The sequence below is a fragment of the Petaurus breviceps genome, unplaced genomic scaffold (assembly GCF_028583685.1).
Source record: "Petaurus breviceps papuanus isolate PSGF00001 unplaced genomic scaffold, PetGlider_PUasm1.0 175, whole genome shotgun sequence".
Taxonomy (NCBI): Eukaryota; Metazoa; Chordata; class Mammalia; order Diprotodontia; family Petauridae; genus Petaurus; species Petaurus breviceps.
In genome coordinates, this window is record NW_027185764.1 from 38936676 (window position 1) to 38959025 (window position 22350).

The 22350-nt window shown below is 33.6% G+C and overlaps 1 pseudogene; it reads left to right on the forward strand.

The window, feature by feature from the left end:
• The first annotated feature begins 138 nt into the window (after nt 1–138).
• Nucleotides 139–22350, forward strand: part of LOC138159188 (cofilin-2 pseudogene) — a 33228-nt pseudogene continuing 11016 nt past the window's right edge.

Consider the following 22350-nt stretch of genomic DNA (forward strand, 5'->3'; position numbering starts at 1 on the left):
CAAGCAATCTTTTGAGTCAGGATTGTAAAAGTTTATTTTTACATTTTACAGCAGGCAAGAGTTCTTAGGACAACTGCAAACTTAAAGAAGTCTTAGGTATAGTTTTAAGGAGTCACAACAGTAAATCAGATGCCAATTATGCTAACTAGGTGAGTAAAGGTGGGATTTGTTAAGGAGTGGTCAGTGCTTAAAGGAACATGCACTTTTAATATCAACTGTGCAGGCATATTACCCATAATTCACTGAGAAATAGCCCAAGGCAGGGCTACCTGGAGGTGTGATTTTAGGCTTGAAATGTCACTAAGTCAGCTAGCGGTCAGGGCTGACGGAGAAGTGCCTAGTCTGCCACCCATCGGTGTCATGCTTGACAAGATGGATGTCGGGAACCAAGGCTAATGGGGATTCAGGATATGTATAATTGGCTGAGGAGTTAACTTACAGTTAGTACATTGAAGGATTCATAGGTTCAGCTGGCCATTATACTAGGGGGAGATAAACAGTTCACGAATTGTTGCTAGGCAGAGTGCTGGCAGGGGGAAGGGGCAGAGTTAATGCTCTGAGGCTGAGGGGGGAGGGGAATGTGATTTTTACAAGCTTGTTTTACAAATTGATTTTACAAACTGATGTTACAAACATAGAAACCCCAAGCACCCCATCAGGAAGAGGGCTTTGATGTTCCAGATAGTAAGAAAAATAAAATGGATGACTCTCAAGATTCATGTTTTGAGAAAAATGATGCAAAAAAAAAAATAGTACAGATATCAGATTCCCAAGAAAGTGAGGATTATTCCCAGATCCTCATCCACATCCACATCCATATCCTAAAGTATTATCTGTTATAGTCTGGAAGGTATTGGAGAATTTGAGAGAGAAGTGCAAGAGAAAGAAACAAGCATAGAATCTGTTCTTCCCCCTAGTACAGTAGACCTCTGTGTCATCTGTCAAAGAGGACCTAAAAACGGTTGTATTGTCCAGGGAAGGATAGGACATTTTATGGCATGTTTTACACATTCTAAGACACTGAAAAAGAAAAAAAATAAGCTTTGTCCAGTATGAAGGCAGCCAATTCAAATGACTGTGCTAACCTATTTTCTCTAAATGTGACCTTATGTATGAAACTCTTAAAGAATGTTCACACATGGCTTGTGAAATTTATTTAAAATTTTATTTGTTTACATTTTTTTCTGAGAAAATGACTTTTTAAATCTATTTTAGTGCTATCTTATGCAATTTGGGTTTTGGGGAAAAAATTATTCTGCTCCTTTGGGGGGAAAATATTTTGGTTACTATTGTTTTCCATTTTTGCATTATTTTTATTAGTTTTCATTTGCATTATATTATATTAATTATATGATATATATTATATTATTACTATATTATAGAGGCAGTGGGGTATAGTGGATAGCAGGGTACAGTCTGGAAGGATCTAGTTTCAGATACTATATTGGACACATAACTTATTTGACCCAGGATGAATCATTTAACCTCTTTGTACCTTAGTCAATTACCAAGATATCTGCTAAGTCAGATAATCTGAGAGTAAATCATAGACACTTGCATTGGGTTATTTTGAAACTATAGATCTTTACTGTTTGCATTTGTTAAGAATTGCTAATTATTTTGAAAATTGACTTTCCGTTTTTTCTTTCCTGTATTCTCTAGATGTGGAGTGTGAAATTTTTTGAAAACGTTGTGTGAATAGTAAATATAATAAATATTATTTAAGTTTAGAAAAAAGAATTTACTATGCTAACTTTCATTGTGTGCTTATTAGGGAGAAATGAAATTTGGGAGTAAAATGAATAAATGAATATGTGTATTACAAATATATACATACATATATCAATATCTATAGATAAGAGAGAGACAGAGAGTCCTCTTCTAGGGGATGTTCTGGAGGCTGGCATGAGGATGCCAAAGAGGGAAAGTAACTGAAAGGTGAACTCTCCACCTTGGGTAGTTTCAGTCTAGCAGTCCTTACTTAGCCCAAAGTGGTATGCAAGGTAAATAAAAGCAGAGAGGATTAGTCTGAGTCATCACTATTCTAAAGTTGGAGAAGATAGATATAGATATATGTGTTTAACTTTGTATACATATATATGTATACATATGCTCATAAACATATGTAAAGAAATATTATGAACAAATATATGTATGCATTGTATATTTATATATGCAAATATGCACATCCATAAATATCTATTTTTGGCAAGTCCAAAAGCCAAGATATAAAGAATACAGATTGAGAGAGATTGAACTTCATTGACTTCTCCTGAGTTCACCTAGCTCAATCATTCAAACTTATGTTACATACACCTAACATACTTCACCTACCATAATTATGGTATGTTCAAAATGGCCCACAATAGTCCAAAAATTCTACACTGGTTGCTTGTATTTAGAATTCTGATATTACTTTTCCTGCAACTATATGATCTGGGAATTTTAGTAATAAGTTTGAATTTGTATTACTTTATTAGGTCTTCTTTTCTGTGCAGCAGGCTAAATTTTTGAAATTTTTTTCTGCAATCTAGTTTGTTTTGATGAAATTAAAATAACATGCATTATACACTTTTATATTTGTAATTCAAGAGGCCAAGGCTCCTTTCCCACTACCATAAAACACACTGAAAGGGATCTTATTGGAGAACTCACATTGTTGCATATGCATTATATATTCGATTGGTTTTATGGCTAATCCTAAGATTGACTTGTCATTGTTCAATGGGAAAATGATTCATAAATCTAATGATCTTTAAGTTTTACAGAGTACTTTGATATTCACCATTATCATCACCAAATCTACTTTCACTCAATTCTGGAATAAAACCTATTTGAAAGTTGTTCTATTTGTAGCTCTCTCTCTCTCCCTCCCTCTCTCTCTCTCTCTCTCTCTCTCTCTCTTTCTCTCTCTCTCTCTCTCTCTCTCTCTCTCTCTCTCTCTCTCTCTCTCTCTCTCTCTGTCTCTGTCTCTCTCTCTGTCTCTCTCTCTCTGTCTCTCTCTCTATCTCTCTCTCTCCCTCTCTGTCTCTCTCTGTCTCTCTCTGTCTCTCTCTGTCTCTCTGTTTCTCTCTCTGTAAATTGATTTAGCATAAGAAGATGAAGATCTCTTGCCATAAAAGTCATTATTTCATGTGATTTTATTTCAAAGAAAGGAAAACTTAAGCCAGGTCTACTTCTCATCACTATCTAAATAATTCCATAAAATATTATTCCCATTATTTTAATTACGAGATAATTGACACAAAGGATTCAAATTGAATTCTATGAAATAGTTTCTAGAAAGTTCCTTCCATTGAAGAATATACAATTGGCATTAAATTTCCTGGAAGATGTACTAAGAAACCTGACCAGCTTTTAATGATTTCTTGTATTTTATTAGCTTCAAGTAGAGATGAGATATAAAAGGAAGTGATGTAGCAATGTGCGTAGACTCTTATACTGCAAGCCAGGCTATCTGAACTCCCACCCTAACTATGGATCTGACCTCAATCAGTTCTCAACTTTGCCAGCCTCCACTTCATCTTCTGTTCAATGAGAAGATTGGACAAGATGATTCTTTAAGCCTTGGTTACCTTTAAGAATCTATAATTGGTTCCTTTATATTATCTTAGTTCAGGAAAAGTATGAATCTTGAAAACTAGTTCAGTGTGACTTTTACCCATGAATACAAACCATTTTTGAGAGAGACTAAATTCAATCAAACATCAAGTTTTTTTTGTGAGATAAGTGATTCATAACTTGTGATTAGTTGATTATTTAATTGAATCCAATCAGCTGTTTTCAAACACTTATTTTGTTTGAATTCGACTGGTGATTTAAAAAGGTCAAATTACTTTGGGAAGCAGACACAGCTATGCTTTGTTGATCCCTGTTATGATTTCTATGTAAAATAAAGACCTTGTCTTTTAAGCCATAGAATTTCTCTTTTTGTCATGTATTGTATAAAGCATAAGTTTCAGTGACAGACATGTGATTTAGACTTAACCAGAAGAGCTTAAATGTCATGGGATTTGTAGCCTATGAAATGCAATTTAAGGGAACAGTTGTTAGCAAGAGAAAAAGAGAAATAGATATTAATCAATCAACAAACATTTATTAAGTACCTTCTATGTGCCAGAAAATAGATTAAGGGGTATATAAAAACATAAATCAAATATTCCTTGCCTGTTTCTGTAATGGCAAAATGTAGGGTTTTTGCAGTTTTTCTGGATTGAGTTTTATTCAATCAAATGCCATTGATTGAGTCTTTTGATTGAATCAAGAGTCTTTGATTTGAAATTGTATACATATATATATATACATATATATATGTGTGTGTGTGTGTGTGTTTGTGTGTGTGTGTGTGTGTGTGTGTATTACAGTGCAGAGAAAGGAGCAGAGCTGAGACAGAGAAGCAAGTGTGAATGGGCTGGGCAAATTTGCTCATGGGGAGATGTAACAGAAAGAATGTTTGTGATGTCAGCACTCTGTTGGTCTGTGTTAATTTCTCAGACAGGAACCCTGTCTGTTGGTCCATGTTAATTTCTCAGACAGACACTCTCCCTATTGATCTAGTGAATTGAAACGATGGTGCTTGTAATCTGTATAAATGTTGTTGTAGTCCTGTTAAATTTTGTTTTCCTAGAAACGGAAGCTGTGGGCAGGAACCCCTGGAGACTGCTGTGGGGAAGGAGCTTGGAGTGGAGAGTCTCCATGAGCTGAGATATGGAGCAGGAATGGAGAACTGCCTATGTGTAAATCCAGGTAAGAGTTGGGAGTGGTCATGCCACAGGAGAAGAGCAGTGGGGTTTGGAAGTCAGCCTAGAGTCAAGATGAGAGAGGACTTTACTTGGACACTGTGTATTTATTGATAAGATTATGACTTACTGTGACCTGGGGTGAATGGTGTTTGTATTTTCTGCTATCTCTTAAGGATGTGTTGTGCTAGGTTACACCCTAGCCTGAAACCCCCTAATTTGGGGTATATAATGATATATACTGTGTAATGTGTTGTGCTAGGGAATTTCTTAGGCTGAGCCCCCCTAATTGTGTAAACAAGTACTTTGGGGAATTCTACTGAATGAAATAATATATGTTATGTGGGGATTCTGAGGAATGCTATAAGATATATATTCCTATGAATGATATGTGTTGATATGTGTTGTTTAACACTATGTGGCTATCTTTGTAATAAGTTGTTATGTTATGTTGTTGTGAATGTTATGCTTTAGTTTATTGCTGAATGAATAGAGAGTTCAATATACTATGTGATTAGACCCTTGAAATTATTCACAGCAATAGTCCTCAGGGCAACTCTTGCTGTGATTTGTAATACATTTTCTTAATCTATATTCTTATATTTTATTGGGGGAACAACATATGCATAAATAAGCAAATAAAACACATACAAAATAAATAGGAGGTAAATTTATGAAGAAGGAATAGAAACTGGAGAATGAAAGAAAATTTTGCATAGAAAGTGGCAATTGAGCAGAATTTTGAAGGCAACAAGATATTCTAAGGGGTGAAGATAATAAAGTGGGAGTACTTTCCAGAAATGGGGGAAAGTTAGTTCAAAGTCATGGAATTGGAGATGGGGTACCATGTGTGAAGAATAATCACAGTACTGTTTGACTGTACCATAAAGCAACTAATCAATATCTATTAAGCACCTACCACACCCCAGGTAATGTAATAGATATAAGACAAGTAGAGCTGATTGATGTAAAGGAAACATCTGCATTTGAGAGAAAGCAGCTTCTGACAAGGAGAGAAGCCTAAGCCCCCAAACTTACCTAAAGTTATGGACTTAGAGGAAGACAGTTCAGAGCTGAGGGGAAATTTAAAATGTGTAAGCCCTGCAAACTATTTCATGTTTAGGTGAGGTGTAAGTGTAAGCCATACAGAAGATAGTCACAATACTTATAACTGAATCCTAATTTAGGGTCAGTTCATCAATGTTTTCTATGTCTTTTGTTTCTTTTAGTATTTCTTACATATGTAAGCAATAAAAACTTGTCCAACAGCTGTCATCTTTTTATGAAAATTACATTTTTTTACATTTCTTTACATAGACCTAGACATGAGCCAAAACATAAGCTTTCAATGATTTTTCTCCAAGGTGCTAGCATGCAATTTTAAGAACTGAAGAGAGTGAGAAAGGGAAAATTAGGCAGTTTCCCTCAAAAATTTCATTAGGGACAATTCTTTTCCAGGACTGAGTCTGGTCAACCTGAGCAGCAGGTTCCCCAAGGGAGAGGGATCACACCACATATCCCAGTACTTTGAGCCAAGTTCTGAATGTTAGACCTACCTTTGATTCCTCCAGCATTCATAGTAGCTCACAATATTATTTCTAGAGGTATATAAATCCAAAATTCTTTGCCAGGTTGTACAGTATCTCCACTTTATCCACTTGTTCTAAATTAGCTTGAAGCCCCAAAATCAGCTTTTGCTAGTCAGATAAGCTATAGTCTCTGGAAAGTGAATTTGTTTACTTCCTCCCCTTCCTTTATACACATGAACAGATCAATAAATAAATAGTTCCAATTTTTTGGTCAACTTTCACTTTTAATCACAATTAAAAGCTTTGAAACAAAAACTTGCATTTAAAAATAAAGACTATGCTTTCTCATTTGAGAGGAAAATAAAACAAAACAAAAAGGTGTGAACATACTCAACTTTTTCTCTTGGGTGATAAGTGAAGGGAAACAGGATGGGAAAATAAAGTATTACCAGGTTTCCCATTTTTAATCTCAGTATCAGAGCTAACACTATGATCAGCATTAGCTACACTTTAAGATCCACTCTTCCTGACTTTTTATTCAGCCTCTCCACCTGGTAACTTTATAATTCCACTACCATTTTATTCATTCGTTTTATCAAAAATGGAGTAGGAGCATGAAAAGTAACTTCTCCCAAATATCTTGAGTCACTGTTACCTAAATGCATGGTGAAAAGGCCTATTACAGATAAAGGAATATTTAATGTGAGCATGTGTCCCCAGATCACTCACTGAACATTGAAAGTATATAAATATTTAATATACTAACTTTAACTGATACTCTCTAGAGGTAAACACACACACACACACACATATATACATACATACATACACATATGCACATACAAACACTATATACAGTGTGTATATATGCACATGCATAGAGAGCTATGTGCATACATATATACATATGCATATACCATTATACATATATCTGTACATATACATCAAAAGTGTGCATGTGTAACATATGTGTATGGTTATGCATATATACAAAAATGTATTTGCGTATACACACGTGTGTGTGTGTTTGTGGCTGGTAATAGTAGTATTGATTGTGAAAGTGGTTGAAATGAATTAACCATGTGATGACCATGTTCTCCAGCTTCTTGTACATGTGGTCAATGTCTTGTTGATGTCCTCGAATTTATAGAGGAAATGAATTACTTGGAATTACTTGGAGTCAGGATGACCTAAGTTAAAATCCAGCCTTTGACACCTACTCGCTGCATGACCCTGGGATAGTCACTTAATCCTATTTGCTTTAGTTTTCTCATCTACAAAATGAGGTGAAGAAAAAAATGGAAAACTGTTCCAATATCTTTGCCAGGAAAACCCTAAATGGAATCATGAAGAGTCAGACATGACAGAAAAAAAAAGGAAAACAACTGAACAACAAAATGCTAATTATATACATGCTATCATTTCATATATTTTAAATATATTAACATATATACTTATACTTTACAAAAATTTACAAATTACAGTATTTGTTACTATTTAAACCATGAGGTTTTTTGAATAAATCAAATAACATTTGCACATTAAATAATTTTTTCATTACACAAGTGAGTATTTTTAAAATAATTTTGTGATAAAGAAATCACTTTATGATAAAAAACCTCATTTTATGAGCATGTATTTTCATAAAAAGGTTTGCTTAAAGTATCAGTGCCCTATAAAAGTCATTTTGATATACTTTTCTTTAAGATACTCAAACTTTTACAATGTGATCCTGTTACTATAGGCCTCAGCCCTGCAAATCCATGTACATCTTTGTATTTATCTATAAAATATCCTTAAGTTTTATATTACATGTGCTCAGATATAGAAAGAAGAAATTATGGTGAAATAAAGAGCATGATATTGAAGTCAACTGTATCACTTATTTAAATCTATTCTGTCACAGAGGGTCCCAAATTTATCTCTAGCAGTAATTTAAGAGGCCCATGATACTCTAAACAAATGAGAAGTATTCTTTAGTTCCAATTTCCTATAGAAGTCTTAAGATATCAGCAAGCAATCAACCATATGTACAAGGAGCAGGAGAGACTGGCCATCACAAGGCTAATTCATTTCAGTCACTTCCTCAATCAATACAAATCACTCCTGGACAAATAAATCATGTGACAATCTCCATTGTCCCAGAGGACAAGTAAATGAACAAACTGGCCCTACCAGAAAGCATTCTGCATATGCATTCCAGTCAGATTCTCTCCAACCCCGGAATGTTTGACTAATTATTTCTACCCAGGAGATGAAATTATTATAAATTTATTATTGTTTTAAATGTAACAGAATTTATTGTTGAAATATCTGAATTATCTTATAATTAGAAAACTGAATTAATTAGCTGATTCACATAACTGTCATATTTCAAGTAAGGTCATAAGAAAATGAATTATTAAAGTATTTAACCTAATCTGACTAGATTCAGCCCTATTGAATAACTTGTGGCATGTCAGAGGCTTTCTTTCACATCATATATGTGACTGAGTAATGTAGAAATGGAGAAAATTCAAGTTTGTCACTTATACAGACAAAGAAAAATGAAACTTTTCTTTATATTGAAGCTATTTTATTTTGTAAAACAAAGCATGTCAGGTTAGGTTGACCTGATTCACAGATATTAAAAAAGGAATACCTCAAATAATGGTTCCCAATTTTTCCCTAACAAGAATCTTTTTCTACTGACTAAATATTTCTCTGACTTTTTTTTCATATTACTTTCCTCCCAGTTAGATCCCCTAACATTTTCTTTACTTTATCAATACTTGCTAAAGTGTTGTTGCCATTACCTCATAATTTTACCTCTTCTTGATTTCATCATAGAAAATCTCTAATCTCTTTCTCCTATTACATCTCTTCTTGATTTTTCCATATAAGCAAAGTAATGAGGTGAGAATTTTCCGTCAAATTAAATTTATATTGCAAATTAATCTGGATATATTATCTCCTATTCCAAACCTCAGCTCCAATTTGCTATTTCACTTAGAGTTTGATAATTTTTTGGACTGTCTAGGTCCATCCTGTAATATTTTATTTTCTTTCTTTTAATTATAAATTTAATAATAAACATGTTTTAATATGCAAAAATTAAGTATTATATAAGAAAGTGAATTAACATAAAGGTGGTGTTGTTTTTTTTTAAGATAGCCCAAAAGTTTTTGTGAAGCTTTCAGTGTTAATAGCTTAAAGATTTGATAACTTTGGGGATATTCTGTATATAGTAGACTGAACAAAGTAATAGCAAAATTGCTCTGTGTAACTTTTTGTACTTCTTTTTCTTCCTCCTATATAATGTTCATTTAAAAAAAAAGCTCTTACTTTTAACTCATCCTCTAGCCTCAGAGATTTCACAGTTTTCTCCCTTAAATGTAGAGTTTTTGGTACTATGTAGAAATCAATTTTTTCTTATAGTTAATATATAATATTAATATTAAATAATATAATTTATAGTATAACTATAGTATAATTACATATAGATGTTATTATGTATAATTATAGATATAGTATTACTATAATTATATAGTATAAATATTATAATTAAATATAAATATTAGTATATGATATAGTATAATATAATTAAAATAATATTGTATATTAGGTTTTGTTACAATTACACACCCTTAAAAGATAAAACAATATTAATTTGGCCATTCATAGACAGAAATAATATTTATAAAATAAATTTAAATTCTTCTAAGAAAACCTATTGTATTAGCCTAAAATTTGGTTGCTAAGTTTAAATAAATGCATTTAGAGAAAATTCAAACTCCTTATGGCATGAAAGCATATTTACTATAGCAAATACATAGATATCTTTTTTATTTCTTTCAAAATGAAATGGTTTTATTTTTGCTAACAGTAAATGGAAAGATAACTGCTGTACTATTTCAATGCAGCTGTATCAAGTGCTATTAAGTTCTTCTAGATTTAAAAAAAAGAGAAAACTCCACCTTCTTCTTGACCATTAAATGCATATTTTAATTTACCTCAATTTTCAGTTGAAAGCTGACAAGCAGCATAGCATTAACTTTTGTTCAACTGATTTTAAAATATCTATCATTTGAAATTGCTACAAGTTCTATTATTAGGCAAGGATTTTCCTCATGTTAATACAAAACACTCTGCTGTCAGAAAGGAAGATTAGAAGGGATGTCAAGAATCAATTCAAGCTTTTAATATCCTGGTAATTGAATCTATCATGCAGATGATACCTGGTCATCTGAAGGTCACTGAAGGATAGAAGTTTAAAACATTGTAATTAAAAATGCAAAGAAGAAAAATCCATTTCCTGAAGGGGTAATTACAAGTTATTCTTGAGTTTGGAAAGAGTCTTACACGTGAAATTAAAATGCTGGAGCCTGAAAATTAATCAACTATCCTAAGGGAAGAGAGATTCATATACTCATTTATTTACTCACTCATTGTTCATTCATTCAATAAATATTTATTAAACACTTACTAGGTGTCAATTCACATATAAATACAAAGGAGAAATCAGTACTTGCCCCAAAGGAGTTTTGTTTGTTTTTGTTTTTGTTTTGGGGGGGGTGTTGATGGAAGAAGGTATAGCATCATGCTTCAGTATAGTTTATATTGCCTTAGGTTATTTTGCTCTCTTACATCTTTTCATTTGCTATTATTGATGCTGCACTATTGTACCATAAGTTTTAGTCAAAAGGCTTCTTCTTTCTTAATGCCAGTGACTAAAAAAGATGGTACTCCTATTAAGCTAAGTCTCAACAGAGTGGGCTCTGGATGAAAGAAAAACAGGCTCCTCACCTGAGTCAAAAACCTGATCAAAGAGAAGCTCTACATTCACCTTGGCACTGTGGGACAAACATATCTGTCCCTGCCTCTCTCACCCATCTTCTGTATACCAGGTTGCCCCAAAATAGAACTTTCTTATCTTAGAATAACTTTTTTTTTTATTTTAGGATAAATTTCTGCCTTAAATAAGAAAGTTTATGAATGGTAGTTGAGAAAAAATAAAGAGAATAATCATTTACATGTGTACTATTGAGACATTTAAAAGTTAGTTGCAATTGAAAGGAAAAGTTGATATTTGGGCTTTTTTTTCTTAAAAATTTCAAGATAAATAAATAAATAAGATGCAAAAACCTGAGAGAGTAATTGACTAAAAGAAGTGGGCAAAGTAAGGATTTATCCAATACTCAACACTCCCCTACTCCACCCAAAAATATAAACTCCGATAACAGTGGGGGTTACCCAAAGTTCTGTCCTGGACTCTGACTATATCATTTCCCTGTTCGATAAGCTCTAGTAGCTCTCTACCACTTCCAGGAAGAAATTCACGTCTTCTTTTTGCTTTCAAAGTCCTTTATAACCTGCTCCCTTCCTACCTTTCCTTTCTTGTTTAACTTTACCTTGCTACCCATCCTCTGCAGTCCAGTAACAGTGATCTTGCTATTCTTCATGGACATGGCAGTAAGTGCTTTCATTTGTTGTCCAACACTCTTATTCTCTCTTCTCTGTCGGCCTGTCTCTCTCTGTCTCTGTCTCTCTGTCTCTCTCTCTCTCTCTCTCTCTCACTGACAAAGACAACTTCATACATTGATTATTCTTATGGAGATGAAAAGTGAGAAGCTTTTTATTGGCACACTTAATCAAAAGGACCAGGAAAGATAAGGGTAAGAATAATTTTTAAGTTGGAGGTTACTGGACCCAATGGTATTGAACTCTAAATGGAAGTGAAATTATACTACAAATAATAAGCTTTTATATTTTTCTGAATTTTCATAACTTCAAGGAATATGTTAATTAAAATAGCACATTTTATCACCTATATATGTGATAACTAATTTCCTAATGATCTAATTTTTATTTAGGGAGATTGGACCCTCTACATACCCTAGGTAAGTCCCAATCAAATAATTTTTGTTGTAAATAGTACTTAATTTTTCCCAATTACTTGTACAGAGAGTTTTCAACATTCATGTTTTATAAGATTTTGAGTTCCAAATTTTTTCTCCCTCTCTCCATTCCACCCCTTCTCCCCAAGATAGCAAGCAATCTGATACAGCTTTATACATGTGCAATCATGGTAAACATATTTCTACATTAGTCATGTTGTGAAAGAAGAAACAAAAGGGAAAAGTCACAAAAAAAGTGAAAATAGTATTGACATGTATACAAAGGTTCCCTAAGGGATAATATTAAGGGTTGCTTTTCCAGTACTTTGTGAAGCCCCTAGTTTATTCTCTAACCTGAAGGCACCCTAAAGTCTCTTCCCTTATTTTAAAATTCTATAAAACTTCCCCCTTATCTAGGACCATGGAATTCTTTGTCTCCCCCCATCCTGGGTCATAAAAAATTCCCCTATTTCCCATATCTTACGTCATCCATCTTCTTCATCCTGTCGCTAAATCTCCAACCCCCATTAGAAACCCTAAAAATTACATCATCATCAAGCAGGCTATGTAGCTTTCTATGTATGTAAGTCTGGTCCTTTTCCTTTATCAGTGCCTTTGTTTAGCCCCTTGCTGAATTTCAAGCCGTGTGTTTTTGCATCAATAAAGCTCCCAATGGCTAAAGAGAAGGTCTGAGTGATTTTTTTTTCAATATCTCAACCAGCTCTCCCAACTCTGACCTCAGCAGTATACCTTTTTCTGCATTCAGACTCCATAGTTCTTTCTCTGGATGTGGATGGCATTTTTCACTGAGTCTCTTGGAACTCTTAGATCATATTGCTGAGAAGAGCTAAGTCTATTATTGTGGATTATCACACAATGTTACTATTACATTTACAGTATTTTCCTGCTTCTGCTCACTTCACTCATCACCAGTTCATGTAAGTCCAGGTTTTTCTGAAATCCGCACGCTTATCATTTCTTATAGCAAAATAGTATTTCATTACATCCATATATCACAACTTTTTCAGTCATTCCATAATTGATGTACATTCCCTCAATTTCCAATTCTTTGTCGCCACAAAAATAATTATTATAAACATTTTTTTCTGGATATGAGTCCTTTCCTCCTTTTTTATGATATCTTTGGGATACAGAGCTAGTAGTGGTATTGCTGGACCGAAGGGTATGAGCAGTTTGGGCAGAAGCAAGGCCTTCTTACATTTGATCCTTTGTATTTTCCTTAACACTAAATGTACTTGTGGACTTCAGGTACCATCTTCTCAATGAAGCTGTCCCCATCTTCCTCCTTGCCCTGGTCCAGTTATTAGCACCCTTTTCCCCCTTAAAATTACTTTGCATATACTTTTCATTTATATTTGCTTTCTTGTATACTTAACAGTAGTACTAAGAGCTAGCAATTTTATTGAACTTTGCAAATATTATTACATTTGATCCTTACCATAACAGTGGGGGTGTAGGTGCTATTATTACTACCATTTTAAAAACTAGGAAACTGAGGCTTAAAAAGATCGAGTGATTTGGCCAGTATCACACAGCTAGGAAATACTTAGCATCAGATTTGAACTCTTCCTTCTGACTCCAATTTCAGTGCTATTTTCTCTGGGTCATGTAGCTGTTTATGGTCATATATTTCTTCCTACCATTAGAAGAATTTTAAGTCCTTATGGGCTTGGACTTTAATTTATTTTCTCTGTATTCTCAAAACCTTGAACAATGTGTTGCACATAGTAAGCACTTAAATCTTTTAACTGAATTAAATGAATTATCTTCGCTACACATTCTCAAAATTTTAAGGTACCTATTATTAGTAATGACATAAAAGCTATCATTGGTTGATTTTTCTCTTCTCTCTTCCTTTTCAACAACTCATTATTAGCAGTCTACATAGAAAAGAATGTGACATGCAGAAAATAGAGAAGTGATAAAGGTCCAGGAGAAAAATAGTAAATTTACCATTCTCAAATATTTCTCTCTTTAATCATTCCGACATCAAAAGGGGGATTTGTTGTTTCAGTCACTTGAAAAGCTCCAGGAAATTGATGTTGACTTTGAACTGTTTTTTCTTAGGGGGGGGGGATTAATACTCAGGAGCAGTAAAGCTAGAAGCATTTTGAGGGCAGATAGAAAGATTTTGTTTATTTCTGTATCTCCTATGACATCTAATACAAATCCTAGCATATATAGGTGCCCATAAATGTTTGTGGTTAAATGTTCATAGAAACTTATTTTGGGAAAAATTTTAAGATTTTGTGACTGATTCTTAAGACTTCTTTTTCATTATTGTTTACATTAATGTGGACTTTATTGTAACATAAGAAGTCATTTAAGAAATCAAAATATATAGTAATCATTTGATTTTAGCAAAAAGGAAGGCAAATGTTTCAAACTGACTGCAACAAAACATCGCTTACTCTGAATATATTGGAGAAATAAGCAGTTTTCTTCAAATAGCAAATCCTTTGTTTTATGTGTCTGAGAGACTGACTCATCATACATCTGGTAGTTTAATTTTAATTTAACCTTAAGTCTCTCTCATTTCAACTATGATTCACCTTAGTTAACTGGAATACCCATATACAATTGTATACAATATTTTCAACATAAATCATCCCAGAGTAAGGTTTTTGGGAAATTGGATTGAATTCACCTGTAGGTTTAACCATTTTTGTCTCCCATTACTATTAAATTAGTCAGTCAGTGAAACTGAACTCATTGATGATCAAAAGTGCCTATATACAGAAGAGTAAAGGCTAATTTGAGCATCTAAGTGCGCAGTATATATTTAAATGTCCTTTGTATAATAAATAAGCTATTGATTTTAAAATTTTTCATATACTCACAGAATAACGTTTTTAAAATTGCTATTTAGAAAGATATGCATTGTAAAGGTAGGAAAAAAATTCGGTGATTAAATTTTTGTTCAATTGTGTCCAACATTTTGTGACCCCATTTTGGAGTTTCCATGGCAAGATGCTAGAGAAGTTTGCTGTTTTCTTCTCCAGCTCATTTTACAGAGGAGGAAACTGAAGCAAATAGGTTAAGTGACTTGTCCACAGTCACACAGCAAGCAAGTATCTGAGGCCAGATTTGCTTTCATGAAGATGAATCTTTCTGATTCTAAGCCAAGTGTGTCATCCAGTGCACCACTCAGCTTCCATAATCATTAAATTTTAGAAACTAAAATTCAACAAATAAACAAAACAAACAAAAATTAAATGCTACATAAAAAAATGCTACATGTTAGGAGAATTACAAGCACAAGTAATATAGTCCCAGTCTTTCAAAGTTCTTTACAATTAACCTGAGGAAATAAGAATGATATAGATATAATAATAATAATAATAAGTTAATAAAATAATAAGAAGAATAAATATAACCACAAAACAAAAGTCAAGCATGAAGAGTTTTAAAAAGATGCACAAAATTTCATGAAAGTTTTCAGGAAGAAGAGTTTAGTTCTGGATGGTAGATGCAGTAGGGAAGAAATTCAAGAAGATAAGACTATACATTACTACATAGAAATAAAGTTCAAAAGACAAAGATTCCAGGTATGACCATTCTATTAGCAGAGGGACTTTCTTATGCTACTCCTAAAATATCCCATATAACCAAGCACTACTCAGCAAATGCACAATTAGTAACATGTAAACAGAAGACTTGACTTTTGAACTCATTGATTTTGACCTGCATGCATTTACTTCTTAAATATTCATCATTTACTCAATGTGTGCAACAACATTTTAAGTGAGCCAAAGAAATCACATGAAGCAGCTAGATGGTATGCTAGACAAAGCTGACATAAAGTTGGGAAGATTTGAGTTCAAATTCAGCCTCAAAAAATCATTAGCTGTGTGACCTATTCCAAACCTCTGTCTTCCACATTTTACACATTTTTTTGGTAAATAGTATTTTATTTTTCCAATTATATATAAAGGTAGTTTTCAACCTTCATTTTTATATAATGTTGAGATACAAATTTTTTCTCCCTCTCCCCACTCCATTCCCCTCCCCAAAATGGCAAACAAACTGATGTATATTATATATGTGCAGTCATGTAAACATTTCCACATTGCTCATGTTGTCAAAGAAGAAATAGAACAAAAGAGAAAAACCACAAAAAAGTAAAAATAACATGCTTCTATCTGAATTCAGACTCCATGGTTCTTTCTCTGAATGTGGGTAACATTTTCCATCATGAGTGTTTGGAATTGTCTTGAATCATTATATGACTGAGAAGAGAAAAGTCATTCATAGTTGATCATTACATAATGTTGTCATTATTGTGCACAATGTCCTCCTGGTTCTGCTACCCTCACTCAGCACCAGTTCATATATGTCTTTGCAGGTTTTTCTGAAATTACCCTGCTCACTATTTCTTCTAGCACAATAGTATTCCATTATTTTCATATACCACAGCTTTTTCAGCCATTCTCCAATTCATGGGCATCCCATGAATTTTCAATTCTTTGCCAAAACAAAAAGAGCTGCTGTGTTTATAGATGTGAGTCCTTTTCCCTTTTTTATGATTTCTTTGGGATACGGACCTACTATTGGTATTGCTGGATCAAAGGGCATGCACAGGTTTATAGCCCTTTGGGTATAGTTTCAAATTATTCTCCAGAATGCCTGGATCAATTTATAGCTACATCAACAATGCATTAGTGTTCCAATTTTCCCACATCTTCTCCAACCTTTGTCATTTTCCTTTTCTGGCATATTATTCAACCTGATAGGTGTAAGATGGTACTACAGAGTTATTTTAATTTGCATTTCCCTAATCAATAGTATTTTAGAGTATTTTTTTCATATGATTATGGATCAATTTAATTTCTTCATCTGAAAAATGCCTGTTCATCTCCTTTAACCAATTAACAATTGGATATGACTTGTAATCTTATAAATTTGACTCCGTTTTTTAATATATTTTAGACATGTGGCCTTTCTCAGAAACACTGACTATAAAAATTGTTTCCCAGCTTTATACTTTCTTTCTAATCTTGCATTAGTTTTGTTTGTACAAAAACTTTTTAAATAGAAGGTAATCAACCTTATTCATTTTTTCATTTCATAATGCTGTCTATCACTTATATGGTCATAAATTCTTCCTTTCCTCATAGATTTGACAGGTAAAGTATTCCTTGCTTTCCTGATTTGATTGTGATGTCACCGTCTGTGTCCAAATCATGTACCAATTTTGACCTTTTCTTGGTATACAGTGTGAGATGTTGGTCTATGCCTAGTTTCTGTTATTCTATTTTTTTAAAATTTTTCCCAGCAATTTTTCTCAAATAGTGAGTTATTATCACAGAAGCTGTAGTCTTGTAATAAGAATGTAAATTTTGAAGATCTTCCCTGCCCCTAGGCTAATATGCACCTGAAGCCTGGGGTGGGAGGCTTGTTTTTCAGTAGATACTTCTTGATTGGCCAGTGAGTCAATAAGGTTGTTACATTCTCTGAGCCAGGAGAAGGCTATATAAGCCCTGATGTGTAGCTTTGTTTTGGGACTCACTTTGAGAAGTGTTCTGTGATTTGATCTGAATTCTGGGAAGCCATTGTTGAGAGTCCCCCGGCTTTGAAAAACCCAGAATGTGGAAACCCAGATGTTGACTGGGTATGGATGTAATGGTTGGACAGTTTGGAAAGCGGTCTACTTGATCTGTTGATGTCTTGATAATTTTGCCTGTATACTTTGAGGTTCAGAGTGCTGACCTTTTCTTCTGAACAAGGTAAACGATATATGTCTGACTGATTAAAGTAAGCTTGTTAACCCATTTTGAGTTGCTTTCCTTTAACAAAGCAGATCCAAGAACCTGTGTGAGCAGGCACCCTGGGGACACTGGGGTGCTTGCCACTACAAGTCTTTAGGGTTATCAAACAATAGGTTACTATAATCATTTACTACTGTGTCTTGTGTACCTTATCTTTTCCAAGGATTCACCATTCTATTGTTTAGCCAGTACCACCAAATAGTTTTGAGAATTACTGCTTTATAATATAGTTTTATATCTGATAGTTAGGCTGCCTTCTTTTTACACTTTCTTCCATTAATTCTCTTGATATGCTTGACCTTCTGTATTTCAGATGAACTTTATTATTTTTTCTACCTCCAAAAAAATTTTAGTAGTTGGATTAGTATGGCACTGAATAAGTAAATTAATTTAGGTAGAATAGTCATTTTTATTTTATTAGCCCAATCTACCCATGAATAATTGACAATTTTCCAGTTTTTTAGATCTGAATTTATTTGTGAAAAAAAAATTGGCAATTGTGTTCATATAGTTCCTGGGTTTGTCTTGGCAAGTAGGGTCCCAAAGATTTTATATTGTCCACAGTTATTTTAAATATAATTCTTTTTCTATATATTCTTGCTGAGACTTGTTGGTAGTAATATACAGAAATGCTAATGATTTATGTGAGTTTATTTTATATCCAGCAAATTTGCTAAAGTTATTTATTTAAGTATTTTTTTTTAGTTTATTCTCTAGGATTTTCTGAGTATGGCATCATGTCATCTGCAAAGGGGTATAGCTTTATTTTCTCATTGCTTGATCTAATTACTTTAATTTGTTTTTCTTCTCTTATTTCTAAAGCTCTCCTTCCTAGTGCAGTATTGAATCATAGTGGTGATAATGGCCATCCATGCTGTACCCCTGATTTTATTGGGAACAATACTAGCATTTCCCCCATTATAAATAATGCTTGCTGATGGTTTTGGATACATATTGCTTATCATTTTAAGGAATACTCCCTTTATTCCTATGCTCTCTATTGTTTTTAATAGGAAGGTGTTATATTGTATCAAAAGATTTTCTGCAAAACTATTGAGATAATTACATGATTTCTGTTCGATTTGTTATTATTATGGTCAATTATGCTAATAGTTTTCCTAATATTCAATCAACCCTGCATTCCTGGCATAAATCCCAACTCATCATAGTGTGTTATCCTCAAGATAGATTGTTCTAATCTCTTTGTTGATATTTTATTTAAAATTTTGTATCAATATTCACTAAATAAGTTGTTCTATAATTTTCTTTCTCTGTTTTTCTTCTTCCCAGTTTAGGTATCAGCACCATATTTGTGTCATAAAATGAATTTGGTAGAACTACTTCTTTCTCTATTTTTCCAAATAGATTATGTAGTATTTGAATTATAGAATTTACTTATGAATCTTTCTAACCCAGTAGATCTTTTTCTTAGGGAGTTCATTGATAAATTTTTCAATTTATTTTTTTCTAAAATGGGGTAGTTTGAAAAATTTATTTCCTCTTCTCTTAATCTTGGCAAATTATATTTTTTAAGTATTCATCCATTTCTCTTAAATTGTCAGACGTATGGGCATAGACTTGGGCAAAATAGCTCTTAATTATTGCTTTTATTCTCTCATCATTGGTGTGAAATTCATTCTTTTCATTTTTTAAACTGGTAATTTGGTTTTCTTTCTTCTTTTAAATCAAATTAAGCAATGGTTAATTTATTTTATTGTTTTAAAAAACAGCCTTTAATATTATTTATTAGTTCAATGTTTTCTTATTTTCAATTTTATTAATCACTCTTTTGTTTTTTATGATTTTTTTTAAATTTTGCTTTTTCTGGCTTTTCTAATTACATGCCCAATTCATTTGTCTGCTTTTTATCAATTTTATTCACATTATTATTTTTAGATACTGAATTTCCCCTAACAACTTCTTGGGCTGCATTCCATAAATTTTGGCATCTTGTCTTATTTTTACCATCTGTGTATTTCCCTCCAGTTTCTTTTACCCCTGTTAATTCTTTTTTCCTTCTCTCATTTCAACCTGTCCCTCCTCATCATTGCTTTGCATTTGACCACTGCCTTCCTCAATCTGCCCTCCCTGCTATCAGTCACCTCCCCCTTTCTTTACTCCTTTCCCCTCCTATTTCCCTATAGGAGAGATGGATTTCTTTACCTAACTGAGTTTTTATGTTATTCCCTCTTTGACCCAAATCCAATGACATCTGAAATGCAAAAGGTCAAAGAAGTCTTCTATTCTCTCCCTTCTTTCCCTCTACTTTAGTAAGTCTTTCATGCCTCTTCATGTGATATAATTTATCCCATTCTGCTTCCCCATTTCCTCTTTCCCCAGAACAATCCTTTTTAAACCCTTAAATATTTTTCTATTATCAAATGAATGTCAACTTACACTCAGATCCTCTAAGTATACACTTTCTAACTGCCCCAATAGAGACACAGTTAAGAATGGCAAGTATTATCTTCCCATGTAAGAATGTAAACATTTTGACCTTATTCAATACCATGTTGTTTTTTTGTTCTTTCCTCTTTTACTTTGTGCTTCTCTTGAATTATATTTGAAGATAATTTTTTTCTGTTCATCTCCACTCTTTTTGATCAGAAAATTTAGAAAGCCCCTGGTTTCATTGAATGCCCATCTTTTCCCTTAAAAGATCATGCTCAGTTTTATTGAGTAGTTGATTCTTGACTGTAATCAAAGATCCTTTGCTTCTGGAATAATATATTCCAAACCATCTGATTCTTTAATGTAGTGGTGGCTAAGTTCTGTGTAATCCTGTCTTTTATATTTGAATTGTTTCTTTCTGGCTGCTAGTAGTATTTTCTCCTTTACATGATAGTTCTGGAATTTGACAAAATATTCCTTCCAGTTTTCATTTTGGGATCTCTTTCAGAAGGTGATTAGTGAATTCTTTCAATTTCTATTTTACCCATTGGTTCTATGATATCAGGGCAGTTTTCCTTGACAGTTTCCTGAAAGATGCTGTTCAGGCTCTCCTTTTTTATCATGATTTTCATCTTGTCCAGTAATTCTTAAATTGTCTCACCTGGATCTATTTTCCAGGTGAGTTGTTTTTTCAATGAGGTATTTTACTTTTTCTTATACTTTTTACATTCTTTTGATTTTTTGGACTGATTCCTAGTGTCTCATAGAGTCATTAGCTTTCACTTGCCCAATTCTAATTTTGGTGCCATTGTTTTCTTGAGCCCAGATTTGATCCAGGTCATCCCGACACTGGAGCTGGTGCTCTTACTCGCTGAGCCACCTGGCCACCCCTAAGCAATTGGGGTTAAGTAACTTGCTCAAGGTTACACGGCCAGGTGTTTCTGGGTAGGTGCTAAGTGTCTGAGCCCGGGATTCGATCTCCAGGTCTTCTCAACACTGGAGCCAGTGCTCTTACTCGCTGTGCTACCTGGCCGCCCCAAGGGTTTTTCTTCAGTGGATTTTTTTTTCCATTTAGCCAATGCTATATTTTAAGAGTTGTTTTCTTCAGTCATTTTTTATGCTTCCTTTTCCAAGCTGTTGGTGTTTTTTTTTTCTCATAATTCTCTTGCATAACTCTATTTTTTCAAAAAAATTTTCTACCTCTCTTACTTGATGTGTAAAATCTCTTTTTAGCTCTTCCAAGTGGATTTTCCGGGCTAGAAACCAATCTATATTACCCTGTGAGACTTTGCATGTAGGTATTTTTACATTGTTGTCCTCTCCTGAGTTTGTGTTTTGAGTTTCCCTGTTGTCATAGTAGCTTTCTGTGATGAGGAATCTTTTTTTTTTGCTCATTTTTTTTAAAAAGTTGAGCTCTGTTTCTGGGGTGCAAGGAGCACTGTTCCAAGCTTTTTGTACTGGGGCAGGTGCTTGGTCAATGTCTTTCTGTGACAGGGTTTCTAGAACTGGTGATTTGCTCATGAGGCTAGAATGGCCCAGCCTACCCATGCCTGTTGTGCCATGGGTTCCAGGGCTAGCAGTTTGCTTATTTCCCTGTGGCTGAAGGCCTCACAACTGGCCTACTGTTCCACTGACCTGATGAGACAGAACCCTGGGGACTCAGTTGCTCAACTGTGCTGTGGCTAAGAGCCCCACACTGGTTGGTCCAGATATGTTTGGTACTGGGCTGTTTTCCCCTTTTACCCAAGTGAAACAGACCTTTCCTGAAGTCCTTCTAAGTTATCTTGGACTGGAAAATTTTTTGCTTCATCTTTTTTGTTCATTCTTTTACTCTGGAATTCTTTCAGAGGCTTGATTTAATGTTTCCAGGGAAAAATGGGGAGAACTCCGGAAATTTCCTAGTTTCTATCAGCTGTCTTGTCTCTGCCTTTTACAAATAATATTTAATTACATTTTTATACCTCTAAACTGTTTTTGTGATGCTGTTTAAAATGTGTATTTTATGGCAATAAATTATCTAACTTTA